Source organism: Saccopteryx bilineata, chromosome 5 (assembly GCF_036850765.1).
Source record: "Saccopteryx bilineata isolate mSacBil1 chromosome 5, mSacBil1_pri_phased_curated, whole genome shotgun sequence".
Classification (NCBI taxonomy): domain Eukaryota; kingdom Metazoa; phylum Chordata; class Mammalia; order Chiroptera; family Emballonuridae; genus Saccopteryx; species Saccopteryx bilineata.
The window spans coordinates 140,743,785-140,749,784 of NC_089494.1; the positions used below are offsets into that span (position 1 = coordinate 140,743,785).

At 44.2% G+C, this 6,000-nt stretch overlaps 1 protein-coding gene across 2 annotated transcripts in view; it reads right to left on the minus strand.

The window, feature by feature from the left end:
- The window catches only part of KIAA1217 (KIAA1217 ortholog), a 623,712-nt gene extending 619,915 nt beyond the window's left edge, over nt 1–3,797 (minus strand). Inside the window, exon 1 of one of the 2 annotated variants that reach the window (XM_066233561.1) lies at nt 3,779–3,797. The gene's annotated coding sequence lies outside the window, so the exon portion shown is untranslated. The other variant, XM_066233566.1, reaches the window with a different exon arrangement.
- Nucleotides 3,798–6,000: the final 2,203 nt, after the last annotated feature.

Sequence of the window (6,000 nt, forward strand, 5' to 3'; positions counted from 1 at the left end):
GGCCTCCCCTCCATGGCCAGCTGGAGCCTGCATCCCAGGGAAGGAGTGTCAGGGATGACAGATGTCTCATGATCAGGAGAACCTGTCCAGGGCCAGAAAACAGTCAGGCACTAGAGGGGGAAAGAAGTTAGCAAAATGCAAAGTGTCTTTATTACAGCTCAACTGGCTTGCAAGTTTTCATTTCTTTGCAGCAAATATGTTTTCTTCCTCTGATGGAACTAAGAACATATGTGCTGCCTGGCAGATGATTTCTGCAACTCCTCAAGTCAGGACGGAGAAGGCTGACTCACATTCTTTTACACTGCACGTGTGAAATCTTTCAAGGCAACTTGGAAGGGGAAAGAGCCACAGGATTTTGGATGACGTTCTCAATCTCTTCACAATTCAATCAGTAAAAAAAGAATTAATCATTTACTTCTACTTCTGACCATTTTAAACTATTTTTTTTTTACAGCAGCATGAAGAGATGTGTTGAACAAAAAGTAACAACATTGAAAAGAACAGAAAGAAGGTAACATTTGTAGAGGAGTGAAATTTCCAGTCATCTGAATTATTTGATCTTGGTGTATCCCTGTAAGCCAGGTTTCACCTGTGACAAAGACAAAAATTGCTGGGGACTGCATAGCCATTGAGACTTTGTATTGACTCTAAGCACTAAGTTTTTTACACTATATCACAAGCTCTTTTTTTTTTAAGATCTATGCAGTTCAGCTTTTATTAAAGCTAAAGTAACACAAAGTATGGGAATCTACAACATGATTCCGATGCAATAATAGGCAGAAGAAAATGTTTCTTCAGATATCACTGTAACTGATCAAGCAGGTAACAGGAATTCCTTACTAGATACATCTCCAAACTTTATGCAAAAAACACCAGCTCAAGAACTTGGCCTATGCAGTACGTTGTATGAGGTGTCAGTGGTCAAATCAGACTGCCAATGGATAACATACCAACAGGTGCCCACACAGACAGACTCCTCTAGGGTCCTGAGTTTTCTTTCAAAGAAAATATTTTGCACATTGTATATACGGTAAATTAAACAAGAAGTCCAACGAGGGTCTTTTATTGCCTTGAAAAGGGCATTAGAGACAAAGTATTTCCTTGAAGTGCTTTCTTTTAGCATATATACTGCTAAACCGAGTGCTTTGAAATGCTTCCTTCATCACATATTCTAGGAAACACTCCTAGTAGAAGGCTTGTGTGGTCAGTGACAGTTCTAGAAACCAGAGCTGGGTTGTGTGGGTGAGATGGGAATGTAGGTAAGCCGGACTCCGAGATAGATGATTTGTGCTCCTCAATAGCTACTCTTGGAGAGGAAAGCTCCCCAGCTCAGAAAGCAAAAGAGCTCCAATGACACCTGCCACAGACGCCAGAGGAGGAGCTAGAAACCAGAAACACTTACTACAGGCTAAATGATAGTTGCTTCCACTTCAATCCAGAGCTTAGGTCAAATCCTGGGCTTACCATTTAATGACTGCATGACCTTGAACAAAATACTTAAACTTTGTGGAGTCCGAATTCCCTGTGTGTAAATGGGGATAACACCATTTCTTTGTGCCTACTTGAGAGGATTAAAAGATATCATATATGCTGCACAGCACACAATGGACATTGAATAAATAGTAGTTAGTATTTTGTATGATTGTAATTATCCACAATCCTGGGACTGTTAACTTCACCAATAATGTAATTTGAAACACATTTATTCCACACACTCTAGGGAATTCCTTCAAAACCTGTTTTTAAAATATATTATCTAGTTTGGGCTTCTAAAATGTTCTGCTCTGTTTATCAAAGGCTCTTCATCATGCTTACCCAAGGGTAAATCAATTACACCAGATATTGTTCTGCCTTCCATCATTCTTCTCGAACCACATTCCATGTGGGAATGGGTCAATTTCTTTACTTCCTCTTTCCTCCTACCACATTCCATAGCCTAAAAAGATGCCAGTTAAGTTTTAACCTCTTTTGAAAGTAAATTTTCATCTCTACTGTTGAAAAAAGTTATTTAAAGTAGTTGCAAATTTGTCCAGTGCCCTCCAACTCCCATCCATGCAACCAAGTAGTAAAAGGGGGAAATTATTAGTGCTTTTCCCAGTCCTCCCGCTGAGCAGATGGCTTTGTAATGAAGTACACATTCGAAAACGGTTGACTCTTTGATCTCTGGCTGCTCAGACAACTCCAAAGAGAAAGGCATTCCAGTCCAAACCACACAGAGAGGAACACAGGTTATTTCTGGGAGCCCACTGACTCTGGTTTAGCCTGGCCTTTTCAAGATTCAAATACACAAATCATTTTGACTGCCAAACCTGCTCCCTCCCCTTATGGTGTCTAATGGGGCCATAGTGTAGGAATGTCTGATCTCTGGCTTCTCTCTGGGGTCAGAAAGGTAGCTGGTTTGGCAGAGAGACAGACACCACAGTATTTATAAAGACAGTAGAAAATCGACTCCATATGCCTACAAAAGGAAGTCAGAGTAAATTACCGGGAGCTAAGAAGACTCTTGAACTCCCTTTCTGAGGCCGGCTCAGCTTCTAGCTGAGAGTAAAGAAGACCTACTAACCAGCCCTTGAGCTGCACAAGTCGAGTGAGCATACACCCTCTTTCATCTGACAATGTTCTTCCAACACTGTCACTTCAGTGAAAGATGGGGAACTCTTTTTTTAGTTCCTTGAATTCAGATGCTATGTTGCAAGTCTGACTCCTGCCTTGCTTATGGAGTTTGTGTGTCACAGCTGATGTATATATGGAAGCCATGAATTCCCTGTCCTGAAGTTGTTGAAGCAAAGTTCCATGAGTTTTTGTTAGTGCTTTCTGGATCATGACATTCCGAAGTGATCTGTAGGGTGGTTGAGTGTCGATTTATGTTGCTCATGAAAACAAAATCCAAGTAGAGTAAAGACGGTACTGGGACAGGATCTAGCTATTCTCTTTCTTATCTTCCCTTGGCTCAAATATCAAAATTTTACAGTGTGGTGTCAGAATTTGAAGGCTGTAAGAGGAACTCTGTAATTGGGAAAAATTCAAAATGGAAACTAGTTTTATTTGTGTAAGAAATCAAACTGATGGATTTATGATTAGAATTTGGGCCAAATGAGTACAGCTCAAACCAGGAGACAACTTGGTCATCTCATGATTCCAGACACTCAGGTCCACCTACGTAGGATGACTTAGGCAAAGCAAAAGGACTTCAAGGAAACCAGCATATTTATTCTGTTACTTTTGGGGGACCCTGACTTTGATCAGAGTCATTTTACTGGATAAACCTAAAAGAGACTCTTGTTTTTTATTTCATTTATTCATTCCTTAGACACAGCATCATCAGATACTTGCACAGGTCCACATATTGTTTGCTGAAAGTTCATGTTTTTTTTTTTTTTTTTTTTTTTTTTTTTTTTTGAGCATTCTCTTATTCTTTAGTCATTACGATGGCATCACGCTGGAGGCTGAACACAAAGACAGGGGTATAGGTAAATATAAACATTGCCTAAAAAGTAACACATATGCCAATGGCATTGCCTGCAAGGTCAAATGGCATAAATAAATAAATAAGTAACTAAGTAAGTAAAGAAGACAGCTGTGTATCAGAACACATAGACACTGTGGGGTGGGGGTTCTTAGGTATGTTGTTCCACTAAGCTTGGGACTTGACATAAGCTGAGCTGTATAGATAGGCCATTAGCTCATAACTGGTTCACTGTCAACATGATGAATGCTCATTTTATGATTTAATAAAAGATAAACGTTACCCAGAATGAAGAAGAGAAGGAGTACTCACAGTAAGTAGTTCAGTCTTCAGGGTGATACCAGGGGGTCTGGATGGAGGTGCTACCTTTCTCCCCAGGACACAAAGAGCACAGTGCAGTCAGTACAAATTCAGGACCTTGGTTTCTCCATCTGAAAAATACAAGCAATAATGTCACTGTTTCCATCAACTAACTGGTAACCAACCAATTAAAACTACAGAGCTGAAGATGATGTCGGAGTAATGGTGTGGTAGAAAGTGATACCGATAAATCTCCCCCAAAACTCAACAAGATCTTCAACCAGAAACAGAAAAACCTATCCTTGGAGCCTCCAGATGTTTCGCAATACACCCGAAGGTATGGTCGAGCGAAAAATTGGCTAAATATATAATCAAACCCCGAAGGAAATAGGGAGTAAGAAATGTTCCGCCTTCCTCACTAACCTAAACAGGGCTGCTTTCACTGGGAACTGAGAGTATAGAAACTAAGGCAGGCAAAGGGGGTGAATAGATCCAGGCCGCGGCACAAACGGCCGAACCAGGCTGTGGCATGGAGATCCAAGCCGAGGAAAAACTGTGCCTGTGGCAACCCAGTAATACAAGCTGACATTCACGCCAAACCCAGACAAAGAAAGACAAGTGGGGCAGCCATTTTCCCGATCTCCTGGTTGGCATGCGCAGATAGTGGGCGAGAGATTCCTTCCAAAGCCCTGGGAGGGTGCGCCCGTGTTATCCCACAGAGAGGCAGAGTCAGGGGCCTTTGTGTGGGCTGAAAGCAGAATCTCCGGGCCGCCCCAGCACCCTGAAAAAGCCATGCATGGGAAGAGAATGAGAGCCAATTCCAATGCTGGAACTTTTCCGTGCGGGCGAGGGTTTCACTCAGAGGGTGAGGCGGCTGGTCTGATATCCTGGTCTGTGCGCACTGATAGTGAGGGAGAGATTCCTCTGAGTGCCTCAGCAGTGGGCGCCCGTGTTATCCCACAGAGGGGCAGAGCCAGGGGCCTTTGTGTGGGCCAAAAGTGGAATCTCCAGGTCGCCCCAGCGCCCTGAAAAAGCTGTGCACAGGGAGGGAGTGAGAGCCAATTCCAACGCTGGAACTTTTCCGTGTGGGCGGGGGTTTCACTCCAAGGGTAAGACTGCTGGCCTGATATCCTGGTCTGTGCACAGATAGTGAGCGAGAGTTTCCTCCAAGCAACCCAGGAGTGGGCGCCTGCCTGTGTTCCTGGACAGAGTGGCAGAGCCAGAGGTCTTTTTTTTTTTTTTTTTGTATTTTTATGAAGCTGGAAACAGGGAGAGACAGTCAGACAGACTCCCACATGCGCCCGACCGGGATCCACCTGGCACGCCCACCAGGGGCGATGCTCTGCCCACCAGGGGATGATGCTCTGCCACTCTGGGGCGTCACTTTGCCGCGACCAGAGCCACTCTAGCACCTTGGGCAGAGGCCAAGGAGCCATGCCCAGTGCCTGGGCCATCTTTGCTCCAATGGAGCCTTGGCTGCGGGAGGGGAAGAGAGAGACAGAGAGGAAGGAGGGGGGGTGGAGAAACAAATAGGCGCTTCTCCTATGTGCCCTGGGCAGGAATCAAACCCAGGTCCCCCGCATGCCAGGCCAACGAACTACCGCTGAGCCAACCGGCCAGGGCTGGAGCCAGAGGTCTTTCAGTGGGCGGAAGCCCTGCCTGATTATGCTAGCAGCTCTGACTGAATGAGCCTTACACAGAGCCCTGTGCTGAGTGGGAATAGAGTGGGGAGTTGCCAGCTCTTTGAGCCTCTTACTATCCAGGCAGAGGCACCAGCAACCCCATAGCTGGATTATCAGGCTACTAATTGAGGAAGGAAAGACTAGGAGAGAGGTTCCAGGAACACAGACTCTCTTTTGTTTTTGTTTTTTTTTTATAAATTTTTATTAATGTTGATGGGATGACATTAATAATTCAGGGTACATATATTCAAAGAAAACATGTCTAGGTTATCTTGTCATTAAATTATGTTGCATACCCCTCACCCAGAGTCAGATTGTCCTCCATCACCCTCTGTCTAGTTTTCTCTGTGCCCCTCCCCCTCCCCCTAACTCTCTCCCTCCCTCCCTCCCATGTCCTCCCTCCCCCCACCCCTGGTAACCACCACTCTCTTGTCCATGTCTCTTAGTCTCATTTTTATGTTCCACCAATGTATGGAATCATGTAGTTCTTGTTTTTTTCTGATTTACTTATTTCACTCCGTATAATGTTATCAAGATCCCACCATTTTGCTG